This window comes from Netta rufina, assembly GCF_964035555.1.
Source record: "Netta rufina genome assembly, chromosome: 3".
Lineage (NCBI taxonomy): Eukaryota > Metazoa > Chordata > Aves > Anseriformes > Anatidae > Netta > Netta rufina.
Genome location: NC_140125.1, coordinates 59122118 through 59136944, shown reverse-complemented (window position 1 = coordinate 59136944; position 14827 = coordinate 59122118).

The window sequence follows — 14827 nt, the reverse complement described above, 5'->3', positions numbered from 1 at the left end:
ACCTCTCCCAACAGGCCAGTTCTGAATTTGTTGCTCTCACAAATATGATAGTGTATATTAGTTGTACTCTCTTTATAAAACAGCAAACTCAGCCTAGTACTTCCTATGTTCTATGGTCTTATTTTGTTATCTTGATTAAAGTTGCTGGTGATGGAATGCTGTGATTAAATAAGAAACCTTATTTTTCCTTCCTTCCTTCCTTCCTTCCTTCCTTCCTTCCTTCCTTCCTTCCTTCCTTCCTTCCTTCCTTCCTTCCTTCCTTCCTTCCTTCCTTCCTTCCTTCCTTCCTTCCTTCCTTCCTCTCCTATTACAATTTTTAGTTGAACCAAACAGAAATTTGTCTTGTCTTTTCGGGAGCATGACACTTATTTCAGTTCTTTGTTACAGTATTTTGAATTTCCTTAGAGTTTCTCTGATACTGTGCAGAATTCTTTCAGGGGCAAATCTTTCAGTGAAAAACTGAAGTAATTAATTTCCCTCTCTTCCACACCCCCCTAAGTCTATTATGTATGCTTTCTTGATGTTTTGAACTTTCTTATTTAGTCTATCATGTTGATATTCTGCATGAGGATTGGAATAGTCTCAGGAGTCTTTGTGTCTTCAAATCACTATTGAAATAATGATTATATGTATTCTGTTCCTAAGCTAGGCTTTAGTGTCTGTATAAACATACAAAGAATGAGACATGATATGTTTATTTTTCCCTTGAAGGAAAATATTTTTGGATAGTCCATAAGCCAGAGAAGGGTATGTGGCAAATATATATATATATATATATACATATATGTATGTATGTATGTATGTATGTATGAAGAGATCTCTGTGATAAATGGTTTCACTTTGTTTCGGAACATGTGATGTTCAATTTATTGGTGAGATAGGGCTAGGTTTTACTTGCATACTTAGAAATGAGTGAGACAACTGGTTAACAGAACAAAGTGGGAGGGTCTGCCTTCTGTCATGACTATTCCAAAAAGACATAGTATTTGATCTGGTGAAGTGCTTTTCTCAAACACACAGATAGATAGTTCATGTCTAGACTGCAGTGTGGGGGTTGTCTTACTTTCTTTCATGTTGATTCAGAAGAACGAGTGGGAATGGGGAAATCTGAACTAGTGATAGAAGGACTTTGGGTACATTGCCAAATGGAGTCACAAATGCTGAATGTGTGCTTTCTGAACGAAGTAAGCTGCCCTCTATTGGCCAGAAGATAAAATATGGCCCTTTTCCTTTCTTGCTCATTGTAGATGAGGTATTAAGTGCTTGAATCTCATGTTGTCTCTTTGTCAGAAAAAAAAGCAGGTATGCATGTTTTTATAGGCTGCTTCATTGAGAACTGGCATGAAATTTGACAAAAGATAAATAAACATGAAGATGCCACTTTCACACCATTTAAAATATTTCTATGATATTTCAGCCTTGTTGAAAGGGTGATTAAAAAAAAAAAAAAAAGACCCCTCCCCCCCCCACCAGTGGCACAAAACAAAAACAAACAAACAAACAAAAAAGCAAAAAAAAAAAAAAAAAAAAAAGAACACAAAGACAGTCAAAACAATCAAGTGACCAACTAACCAACAAATAAACTAACACAAAAGAATCTGAATTTTCATTTGTCCCTCCTTGTTTTAGCAGGAGCTTTTATTCAATGAACTTCTGTATTTTTTTTTTTTTTTTAATAAATGTGGATAGCAACCCAGGAACAAGGGCAAAACTTAGAGAATAAATAGGGAGTTGGGACAGTAAACTTATACAGTTAGGTGGGCATTGCTAGTGGTGATTATGAGGGTAGATTTAAACACAAAGCAAAGACCGTGACATTAGAGACTGGGACTTTTTAATGTTTTTAACTGTTTTTCATTGATTTATCATGTTTTTCACTTCACATAGTCTTCTTGTGAGCAGAACTTCCTGCTAACTCCATATTTAGGTGACAGAAAGCATAACCCCTGAATACAGCAACTGCTGGTACCTCTTAAAGTGCTGTGTGAAATCTTCATGTTTATTGATCTTTGTGGAGGCAGCTACAGCTTACAGGGGTTTACAGAGCTGTGCTAAGCAAGCAGTAGTTATAGGCTCAGTGTTTGTGTGAGTGACGTGTTCCAAGTCCTGTAAATATTACTATTTGATTGAGCTTTATGCTCCTATGCACTCTCTTCTTCAAATTTTAGTGTGGTGTACTGGTTATACCTAGGCACTGAAGTGGGTGAAAAACTGAATCACATTATAATCTTCAAAGGCATAATGTTCCTACATTATTCCACTGTTCCCCATTTTCTTCACATCATTTGAGGTAATCTTTGTAGTGGGAAAAGATCAGTTCAAGTATGCTTCTATCTGTACCAGCCTGTACTTTTCTGGATCACAGACAATAACCAAACACCTTGGATTTGGCAAGAGAGTTCTGGGGTTTTACCATTGCTCTGGATGTTTAAGAAATCTCTTTATGACTCCAAATAGATGCAACATGCCCCCTACTTAATCCAAGGCAAAGGGCATATTTCTAAAATAAAGGAGAAATGCTTCAGCAGCTTTTTTTTTTTTTTTTTTTTTTTTTTTTTGTTTTGTTTTGTTTTGTTTTGTTACAAAATTCATCCTACTGGGCACCTACAGTTGCTTACCTGTAAGTAACTGCCTGGGATGCTTTTGTGGATGTTACATTTGTATGTTTTTGTTGTTGGTGGTTGGTTGTTAATTTATATATATATATATATATTTATTTATTTTTTCCCCACTCCTAAAATCTCCTTTCAAACTCATATTGGCCAGAAAAGTGGTGAGGGAGATGGAAAGATTTATAATTAGATGTGGCCTCAGTTTTTATCAACAAATATCATGTTTCAAATGTGCAACATGTAGACCTCCCTAAAATTTTGTTTTCTTATGCACCTAAATTACTTGCAAGTATCGCACAGTTGGAAATAGCTGTTGCTATAGAAGCACTGGAGCTGCTGACAGTGCTGGCAGTAGGAACAGCAGCAACAGCAGAAGGTACATGATTATCTTATGGGTTTAAGAATGAGAGTTTGCATTTTATATCCTATTGCTTCTCATTATATTGGAAAAACAGTAGTTTATAGGAAAGGAAAGAAAGAGAGGAGAGGAGAGGAGAGGAGAGGAGAGGAGAGGAGAGGAGAGGAGAGGAGAGGAGAGGAGAGGAGAGGAGAGGAGAGGAGAGGAGAGGAGAGGAGAGGAGAGGAGAGGAGAGGAGAGGAGAGGAGAGGAGAGGAGAGGAGAGGAAAAGAAAAATCAGTCATTTATTATTGTTATTTTTGGTTTTACAAATTTGGGTTGAACTCAGCTAAGGTGTATCAAATTAGCTGAATTTGTACATGACAATGGGGAGTTGTTCATAATGGTCTGGGTTGTTTCATAATTATTTACAAACAGCTATGAAATAATTTTGATAAAAATGAAAGTCAAACAGTCCCAGAAACAACAGAAAAGGTCAGTGGCTATGGTGGAAATGTGCAGAACAAAGAAAAGTAAGAAAGAAATCTGCAACAGTAAGAACTACTTTCAGCTGTAAAGGCCATTGGATGGCTCTGTGCATATATAAGAACTTTAATAAAATGTCTCTATTTTATAGTCTTATGACATGCCTCTGAATGATGTTTCTCATGTAGGAGAAGTGGGGGTTGGCCTGTTCTCCCATGTGCCTGGTGACAGGACGAGGGGGAATGGGCTAAAGTTGCACCAGGGGAGTTTTAGGTTAGATGTTAGGAAGAACTTCTTTACTGAAAGGGTTGTTAGACATTGGAACAGGCTGCCCAGGGAAGTGGTAGAGTCACCATCCCTGGAAGTCTTTAAAAGACGTTTAGATGTAGAGCTTAGGGATATGGTTTAGTGGGGACTGTTAGCGTTAGGTCAGAGGTTGGACTCGATGATCTTGAGGTCTCTTCCAACCTAGAAATTCTGTGATTCTGTGATAACTTTAAATGCTCCTTCTCAACAGAGGACTATTTGCTTGTCAGCAGGGATGGGTGGCAAAAATATTGTAGATAAGATGAAATCCTCTGTTTCTTCTCCAGATTTCAAAACACAGTTCATGGAAACTGCCCTCTGCTATCCCACCTGGGAGAGTTTCTGGTTTCTTCTGGGTTGCAGAAAGGTGAAACTTTGTTGTTGACTTTACTTCCTGGCTGTTTGTCTTTCCTCTTCTGCACTGCTGCACCTAGCAAACCACTTCTCTGTTCCTCTTCCCTGACCCATTTCCTAAGGCTGAGCCCTGCATACTAGGCAGGATCTCTGTGTGACACTGTTCTGACTTTTCTTCCTACAGGATGTGAGCAAGAAAGGACAGTGGAAAGGGTTGTCCTGTCTTCTGCTATCCAGATTTGTAGGACATTTTTTTCGTTTCTCTCCTCCACAGATAGGGAGGAGCCCCAGCCTGAGAGCAGTCTGTGTGCACTCCCAGTTTTAGGGCACAGTACACAGCAGGAGAAAGCAATGAGCATTTAGCTAGAGTAGTGAGGAATTCACACTTACGCAGATTAGTCTGTTCCTAATTTCTGACTCAACAATAATGTTTGATAGGATCCAAAGCTGAACATTTGCTCTTTATTAGTTTCAAACAGTGAAGCATTAGTGTCAGTCAGAAACTCCTTCCCCCTCCCCCCCCCTTTTAGTAATCATAGTGTGAGAAAAGAGATACTGTGAATGCAGAGTCTGAAAAAAAGTCCATCCAGAGAAATAGTCTCAGTGTAAACTCAGTGCGAGAAGATAGTGATCCTTGTGTTTTATGAACTCCTAACATTAAGTGATCTGTGGCCCAGAAAATTCCAAAGCAAGAGGTGATGGCTTCATATTTAGTAGCCCCAGACTGAGTATTCTTCCATGCAGTTCTCCAGATGATATACAGACTTATCTACATGTACAAATCCACAAATCTGAAAGCAGGTTGTCGTGGTTTAACCCGGCCGGCAGCTAAACACCACGCAGCCGTTCGCTCCCCCTCCCCCCTCCCTCTCTGGGACGGGGGAGAGAAATGGAAAGTGAAGCCCATGAGTTGAGATAAAGACAGTTTAATAAGACAGGAAAATAATAATAACAATAATAATAATAATAATAATAATACAATGGTGATAATAGGAAAATAATAATAATATGTACAAACAAGTGATGCACAATGCAATTGCTCACCACCCGCTGACCGATGCCCAGCCTAACCCCGAGCAGTCCGGCCCCCTCCCCCCGGCTAGCCACCCCTATATACTGTTTAGCATGACGTCAGATGGTATGGAATACCCCTTTGGCTAGTTTGGGTCACCCGTCCTGGGTCTGTCCCCTCTCAGCTCTTACTGCACCCCCAGCCTGCCTGTTAATTCTGTTCTAACTGAAACCAGGACACAGGTCCAGGGCTTCTGTATGTGTTTTGGGATAAAATGGTGCCTCCTGTTTGTCTGACCTTGCTGTCTGCTATTTGCATTTGATGTCTCTATGTTTTTGTGGCAGAAGAGACAAAAACTGTCCTTGTGATGTAAATCATGTCTGCAGTGAACTGCATACCAAAGAGAAAGCAAAAGATAATGATCTAAGGGTTTTCTGTGGTGGAAGAGGATATAATACTCATGTGTATCTTAACTGCATATACACTTTGTATATGTGCACATATCTGAACTGTATATATCTGAACTGTGATGGACTTTGCCAATACAAAGTACCGTTGAAAGTGGATCCAAATAAATCTAACCCCTGTCTTTCAGAACACTTTAATCTTGGATCTTGACAAATATTGCCACATGTAGCTTTGTTTAAACAAAATGTGAAAGAAAAGCTACCAAGGTTTAACAAACCGTTTTCCATACATGAAAACCTAATAAAATTTTGTATAGAAAAATGCTTTAACTTATTTTAGTTTCATCGTCTGAGAGGATTGCAAGGGTTAAACAGTAATTTTCTGCCTTGTGAAAGTATTTTTCATTAGAGGAAAAGACACAGGATCAAATCCATTTTTCTGAATTTCATTCATTTTTTTTCCTTTTTATTTTTTTCCTTGTTTGAACCCATCTAAGAAAGGATTCATCGTTGTTAATGTGATTTTCTTTTTCTTTATTGTCACCACTTTGATAACAGCAACAACAAAAAGTGGAGCCAGAAGGGAAAATCTTGTTCTAGTGGAGAATATCTTTAATGTAAATAATCTGCTTGAAAAGATTATATATGTTTTTCTCAAACTGTCAGAAACACTGTAAGTATTTCCAATATTATCCCATGCAGTTAACAGAATGCCTAGGAAAAGAATCAATTTATTAAAAAAAAAAAACAAACATTTGCTAAAGCAGATAGTGCCCCCCCCCATCCCTCCCCGCCCCCAACAAACTTACACATAATAATAAGAATGAAGCATCTAAGTGAATAGTACACAGCTCATTAGAAAGAATAAATTCCCAAGAACCCTGAAGGTAAAGTACAATAGAATGTAGCCTATTTAAAACCTCATTCAATGACTATAGCTTCTGCATACTAAAGCAAATAATATTTCCTATCACAATAGATTATTTAAAATGACTCATTTGTTACTATTTAATGTTCTTATTATACAAGCTGCATTTTCCACTGCACTTTCTTTAAGAAATCATATTTTTGTAAATGTGGTTTACCAAGGAGTGCATTTTAAAAATGAATCATCAGGCAGTAGTGAGACTTCTCTATTGTTTATTGAACTTATAAATATTTGGCGATGTATTTAAGGTATAAAGTCTCCCTGAAGTATGCTGTAGCTACTTACAACTGCTATGTTAAAAGACAAGTGTTTCACAGTTATGTACAGAAGACATCTGCAAACAGAGGTCTCTGCAGAAAAATACTGACACCAATATACTTAACAGAAATTGTACAATTTTACCCGTCAAAGAACAACATTTTCATTTCAAGTCAGGTGAATCTTGTAAAGCATGGATGGGGAGTTTCTGCTTGTCCATCATAACATCTATAAATCATGACCTTTTCTGAAAAGTGAAATACTTGGTTAATCAATGGTTTACATCCAGTTCAGAATTCTTATTCCCGCTGCATTGCTGGCAAGATCACAGCAAAACGGCTATGGCTTTTCTTTAATGTTGTCACCCAGAAAAGTCTAGAGTTGTTTAAAGACACAGCTCCCACTGATAGGTAGGCAAGCAGTGCAAGGTAAGAGAGTAAGGCAGAGGTTATCACTTTGAAAAGTGTTCTCCAGATTCTGTGTGGTAGTCAGTGTTCCAGATGAAGTGTGTATTTGCTGCACATTTTATCTATAGTTCTCAGACCAGTCTACATCACATGTGGCATGAGTGTGAGCTTGTGACACATTTGAGAAGACTTTTAAGTAAGCAAGCACTGTGAGCTGTGTGGCTGAATTTTGAGGACAGTTCTGCCATTTTACTTGGAGAAAAATGATGCTACTTTTCTGTGTTTCATTATCTACATAGGAAACCATCCTTGATCATCCAGAGGTTGAGATGCATAGGAATAGCAGACTTAATATTTTTGGAGTATGTTATAGCATTTGCATTCCTGTATTTCCATCTCATGTCTCTTCTTTTGTTTACCTCCTGAGTAACTCAGACTTACACAAAGAGGTTTTGGACTAATAAAGATATATTCTCAGATTTAGACTCAAAAATTATGGGATAAAACTGGAATTTAATGAGAAGAATGAGAATTCATTAACTTTGCTGGTAGTCCGTGAATCTTACTGAGTGCCTAGATGTCCTGCCTGGGCAGAAGAATTTTTCATGAATTTTGAACCTTTTTCCTGGCAAGAAGCGTGTGAGTTTTCTCTTTTAACATTGTTGAAGTCTTAGTCATTTGCAGGTTGAATTACTTCAGTGAGTTCTAGAAAGTGTTATGATATTAAATAAACAAAGAGAATAAGTACTTTCACCTATTGTAGAAGGGACTGCACACTTCAGCAAAGGTAGCAGATAGTTCTTAGGTAGAAATAAAAGTGTTTTATCTTTAAGGTCCTATCTTGTGTAGTTAGAGGTACCTCAAACACCTTTTCTTTCTACTATTAAACAGTCATCACAACCATTTTGAAATGAAAACTGAGGATAATTGTTAATGATGGATTCTTGGCTTTCCTATGTGTTTTCCTTCAGTTTTGTTTATCAGAGATAACGATAACTGATTTTCACATTTTCTGACAGCCTTGTATGCTGCTCTAGGTAAGAAGTTTGAGTGGACTGTATGGTACAATAATGCACTAAGAGAAGAATTGCTTTAAATTTGAAGATACCATTTCAATGTGTATAGTTCAATATTATGCTTCCATTTTGTATGTATATGCAGAATTTAATAATTAATGCTTGAAATGCTTTGACTTAGATGCAGTTTCTTGAAAACCATTGTTTTTCTGTAACAATGGTGAACTGGCTGTCCCCAAGAACTCTGGTGTCTAGCTTCTTTGCAGAAAAAGCAAGTATTTTATGGTCTTTGCTGCTCTTGCCCATCAGCAAGCCAGACATGAGGTTGAACACTCTCTCAGGTGGCAGTACTTTCTATGTTCCCTCTCAGAACCTGGCCATTTCTTTTTGTGATATGAGAAAAAGTGTCTGTCTCTGGCAATAATAATAATATTTAGAAGAAAATACGTTTTCATGAGGCACTAGGCTAAGTCCCAAAAAAGGTCATGCTGACAGTCAAGATTCTTGGCCACTACCCAGCCACTAGTAGTGGAGATTTAAAATTTGTATGTATTTTATCTATTCCTGGAAAAATGGTAGTGATTGCCAGCATTTTAAAATTTTCTTTCTTGTTAGTTATAATCTATGCAAGATTATAGTAATAATACGAATTTTATAAAAACTTTTTTTCAGGAAAATAAAAGCTGAAGGAATAGTGGAGACTATTTATTCATTCATTCATTCATTCATTCATTCATTCATTCATTCATTCATTTATTATTACTTAGAGAGTATTTTACCCTCACTTTATTATGGTAAGAGTGGAAATATTCAAACAAAAGAAAAGATTGAAATAATGTCTTAAAAAAGGAGTGAGAAAGAAACATTATGTAAATTATTTGTTTTCAGTTATATTTATTGTTTGCAATTAATATTTATGTGCTAAGTACATTCCTAGGTGGTTCCTATGCTTATCTAGTAAACCTGAGGGCTATGCAGTAAATATAATTTATTAGGCATCACTCACATCTTTAATGCTCCAAATTTCTGGATACCATCAAAGTGCTGCTATTAGAGCTTTAATTTTGTCTTTTTAAAAAAACATATTGTACTTCAGTTGAAAATATGTGTGAGATCTTTCCCAGTGAACCATCTGTGTATGAGATGGCTAAAACAACTAAAATTCATGGCCATGTATTGCAATCTTTTGCAACTTATATGTTATCACTGGAAGTTCTCGTTCTTTTCCCTATTCCAAGGATAGTCCCATGGCACTTGAAGACGACGCATCAGGCCGAGTGGAAGGAGGGTGTGTGCATTTTCTGTGTGCCTGTATTCTATGTGGAAAACATTATCTGCAGTCTTTCCATAAGGGAACTTCTACTTTATGTGTATGTCTATGCCACACAGTGGAACGAGGTGATTGGTAGGAGACCTACAAGTTGTCAAACTAGTCCCAGGGCAACAGGCAGAACAGCAGTGTAAACATGGTACTCTGTCCAAGCTAATAAGCCTTGTGCTGGGTTAGAGGACCTGCATAACTCATTTGTGACTCCCTGTTTATGACTAATGTAGTCATTATTTTAACACCACACTGCATACTACTGTACTGTAACATGTAAATCTGGGCATCTCTAACTAGTATATGTATATATTCAGAAATTTACAGGCCATACAGAGAGGGAGGGTAGAGTGATTGTAGATGTCTGCTCCATTTTGCTACAACAGTGCACAGTTTAGACTTCAGGAATTGTACATGCTGAGGTGGGTGGAAGGTAACCCCAACACATAAGTTTGCCACTGTTTTCACACAATATGTGTGTGGGCTAAAAGTGTTTGAACTGATGAACGTCTCCTTGGAGCTGCCTGTCCCTGCTAAAAGGGATTTGAGACCAGAATGTTTATTAAATATTTAATTAACTCAAATGTTATTAGAGTGTAATGAGTAACTGCAACTTTAAGCTTCCACTCCAGTCACTCCCTCAGCAGTGTGGGAGATACAAAGTGGGATAAGGAGTTGTGAAAGTTTTGCCAGCAAGACTAGCTGTGACTGTTAAATATATTGCCTAACGCCCTAAGGGGAGCCTATAAAATCTTGAACATGAAATCATTACACTGTTTTGTCATGCCCAAATGACAATAACAACCATGAAACCTTTTCTGTAAAATGGCTTTACATAGGCTAACTTGCTTTGAAATTATTTAAATACTGAAATAAATTCCCTTTTTTTCCATCTTGCATTTAAACAAAATGACAGCATATTGGCACTGCCACTGCCTCGTCTTACTATAAATCAGCAGAAATGAACAATCTGTCAAGTTCTTTCTCTGTGCTCTTTTTATTCTTGTGCAGTATGTGTATATCCAGATGAAGAAATTGTAAATACTTATGTGTTCCCTCCCTGTTTGCCTGTTTTTAATGTTCTTGCTATAACTGAAGCTCTAGAAACCTAGAAAACCCTAATGGAAAGACGAGTGGGCTTACTGGTGAAGAAAAAAATGGAAAAGTAAAGCAGCAATTGTAATGTTCATCTGTCAGAATTGGTAATGAACAAGTATTATGCAATCGGACTGGAGATAATTCCTAGAAGTAATAATGTTATAAAATTCAGCTCACTCTACTTCTAGACACAAAACAGTTCTTTCATGGGGTGAACATTGGCCAGCCTTGCAAATAAAGAATAAGACTCCTCTCCAAATATTCCTGTTATTCTCAACAGAGAATGTGCAGAAAGCAATGAGCTAAGGGTTTGTGCCAAGTATCTAGTTAACTGAGATAATATGATTTGGTCAAAAAGCTTGCTTATAAATTGAATTTAAATATAGCTTTACCTAGACTGTTTAGATTTACTAAATTACTCAGACCGATTTAGATACAGATGACTCAAAGATGACTTGCACAACATTCAATAGCATATAAACCTACATATTGATGAATTGTTTCTATTAATAAATGGATACACATTATTGTTTTCTGTGATAATATTTGCATATGACATGATTCTTTAAATAGAAGAGGTGTCATACTGAATTACATATGCATGCATATAAGCATGTATACAATCTCTATATAAAATTGACTGATAAATCTTCTTTGAAGAACTATATCATATCTACAGTATTAATCTTTTCTACTGCCTTTATTGAGATTTTCACAATATGACTCAGGTGGCTATTCAAATAATCATGAGAATGAAGCCTCATGCTGCTGCTTCCTCTTCTTCTTCTTCTTCTTCTTCTTTTTACTCTTCTTTTTCTACTTTTTACTCTTCTTCTTTTAAGTCCAGTGAAGATGAATAACATGTACAAAGTAGTCAAGGTGGTTATTATTTCTGATTTCAAATGGGAGTACAAAACTGATCTAGACTGTCTGTAGTAGTGTAAAAGTATTAGAATACATGCAAGCATGTTATGAGAAGATAAGGAGAGCACAGAGAGAAAATGAGAGATTTTGGAATTGATTTTAGCATTTCATCTCAACAGGGTGATCTTCCAAAATGTGTTTGACACTCCATCATGCCTAAGTCTTCACCTTTTCTATTTATTATTTATTCTCAGATAATCCGAGCGTATGTTTTTTAACATACTTTTACCTTATGTGTTACATTTCTCACTGTCACTCTTCGCTACATGCAAAGCCTACAAGGTAGCACAGCTGAAATAATTGTTCTCTATGGAGTTGTATAGTTGTAGACGGTTCCCCTGTGAATCTGATGGAGAAGTGGGAAGAGAGGGTATATAGTCTCAGGAAAGTGTAAGAAGAAGAGTTGAAAACAAAACAAAACAAAACAAAAACAAAAACAGAAACTACACATCCTGTAAACAAGCAAACAAACAAACAAACCAAAACATACAACAACAACAACAAACAAAACAAACAATAAAAACAAAAACACACAAAAAAACATAGCAACACTGAAGAACAGAGCACGCACAATGCTATAGAATTATTCATAACTGACTGTGTTCCACTAACATTTCTCACTTGGTTGTTACTTATGGTTAAACCTTACCCTTTCTTTTTCCTCTCCCTATTCCTCTCCCCCTCTTTCTCTGTTCCTCTTTCCTTAGTTCTCCTTCTCCTTTTCCCTTCAGCCCTTCCATCTCCCTTTTCCCATTCCAAAATGCTTTTTCTCCTCTCAAGTATGGAAACAAATTCAAATTACATGAAACTCCCAGTAGAGTTGACAGTCAGTGATGGTAAAATTGTGAAAGGAATTTGCACATAGGCTAGTGACTGAAATCAGTCCCATGTCAAACCAAATGGGTCATGCCTTACAGAATTCATAGTAGAAAACCTGCACGGGTACTTAGAGTAGTGGCAAGTACTCAGTATATTTTCACAGAATCACAGAATCACAGAATTTCTAGGTTGGAAGAGACCTCAAGGTCATCGAGTCCAACCTCCAACCTAACGCTAACAGCCCTCCACTAAACCATATCCCTAAGCTCTACATCTAAACGTCTTTTGAAGACTTCCAGGGATGGTGACTCCACCACTTCCCTGGGCAGCCTGTTCCAATGTCTAACAACCCTTTCAGTGAAGAAGTTCTTCCTAACATCTAACCTAAAACTCCCCTGGCTCAACTTAAGCCCATTCCCCCTCGTCCTGTCACCAGGCACGTGGGAGAACAGGCCAACCCCCACCTCGCTACAGCCTCCCTTGAGGTACCTAAAAAGAGCGATAAGGTCACCCCTGAGCCTCCTCTTCTCCAGGCTGAACAAGCCCAGCTCCCTCAGCCGCTCCTCGTAGGACTTGTTCTCCAGGCCCCTCACCAGCTTCGTCGCCCTTCTCTGCACCCGCTCAAGCACCTCGATGTCCTTCTTGTAGCGAGGGGCCCAAAACTGAACACAGTACTCGAGGTGCGGCCTCACCAGAGCTGAGTACAGGGGGACGATCACCTCCCTCGCCCTGCTGGTCACGCTGTTCCTGATACAAGCCAGGATGCCGTTGGCCTTCTTGGCCACCTGAGCACACTGCTGGCTCATATTCAGCTGACTATCCACCATCACTCCCAGGTCCTTCTCTGCCTGGCAGCTCTCCAACCATTCCTCTCCCAGTCTGTAGCTCTGCTTGGGGTTATTGCGCCCCAGGTGGAGGACCCGGCACTTGGCCTTGTTGAACTTCATGCAGTTGACCTCAGCCCATCGGTGCAGCCTATCCAGATCCTCCTGCAGAGCTTTCCTACCCTCGAGCAGATCGACACACGCACCTAACTTGGTGTCATCTGCGAACTTACTGAGGGTGCACTCGATGCCCTCGTCCAGATCATCGATGAAGATATTAAAGAGGACCGGCCCCAGCACCGAGCCCTGGGGGACGCCACTAGTGACTGGCCTCCAGCTGGACTTGGCTCCATTCACCACGACTCTTTGGGCCCGGCTATCCAGCCAGTTTCTAACCCAGCGAAGCGTGCGCCAGTCCAAGCCAAGAGCAGCCAGTTTCTTGAGGAGAATGCTGTGGGAGACGGTGTCAAAAGCCTTGCTGAAGTCAAGGTAGACCACATCCACAGCCTTTCCCTCATCCACCCAGCGCGTCACTCTGTCATAGAAGGAGATCAGGTTCGTCAGGCATGACCTGCCTTTCATAAAGCCATGCTGACTGGGCCTGATCGCCTGCTTCCCCTGCAATTGCTGCATGATGACTCTCAGGAGGATCTGCTCCATGAGCTTTCCTGGCACTGAGGTCAAACTGACAGGCCTGTAGTTTCCCGGGTCTGCCCTCCGGCCCTTCTTGTAGATGGGCGTCACGTTTGCTAGCCGCCAGTCGATTGGAACCTCCCCTGATAGCCAGGACTGTTGATAAATGATGGAAAGTGGCTTGGCCAGCTCCTCTGCCAGTTCCCTCAGTACCCTTGGGTGGATCCCATCCGGCCCCATCGACTTGTGCACATCTAAGTGCCGTAGCAGGTCACCAACCAGTTCTTCATGGATAATGAGGGCCACATCCTGCTCCCCATCGCCTTCCACCAGCTCAGGGTACTGAGTATCCAGAGAACATCCGGTATTGCCGCTAAAGACTGAGGCAAAGAAGGCATTGAGCACCTCCGCCTTTTCCTCATCTCTTGTAACTAAGTTTCCCCCCGCATCCAGTAAAGGATGGAGATTCTCCTTAGTCCTCCTTTTTGTGTTGATGTATTTATAGAAACGTTCTTTGTTATCTTTAACGGCAGTAGCCAGATTGAGCTCCAGATGAGCTTTGGCCTTCCTAATTTTGTCCCTGCACAGCCTCGCTACTTCTTTAAAGTCCTCCTTAGTGGCCTGCCCACTTTTCCAAAGCTTATAAACCCTCTTTTTCCTCCTAAGATCAAGCCACAATTCTCTGTTGAGCCAGGCCGGTCTTCTTCCCCGCCAGCTCGTCTTTGGGCACGTGGGGACAGACCGTTCCTGCGCCATTAAGACTTCCCTCTTGAAGAGCGCCCAGCCTTCCTGGACCCCTCTGCCCTTCAGAACCACCTCCCAAGGGACTCCACCAACCAGTGTCCTGAGCAGCTCAAAGTCAGCCCTTCGAAAGTCCAATACAGCGGTTTTACTGGTCCCCTTCCTGGCCTCGCCAAGAATAGTGAACTCCACCATTGCGTGGTCACTCTGCCCAAGACAGCTCCCGACGATCACGTCCTCCACCAGTCCTTCTCTGTTTGTGAAGAGAAGGTCTAGCGGGGCACCACCCCTGGTAGGTTCACTAACCAGCTGCGTCAGGAAGCTATCTTCCACGCTCTCCAGAA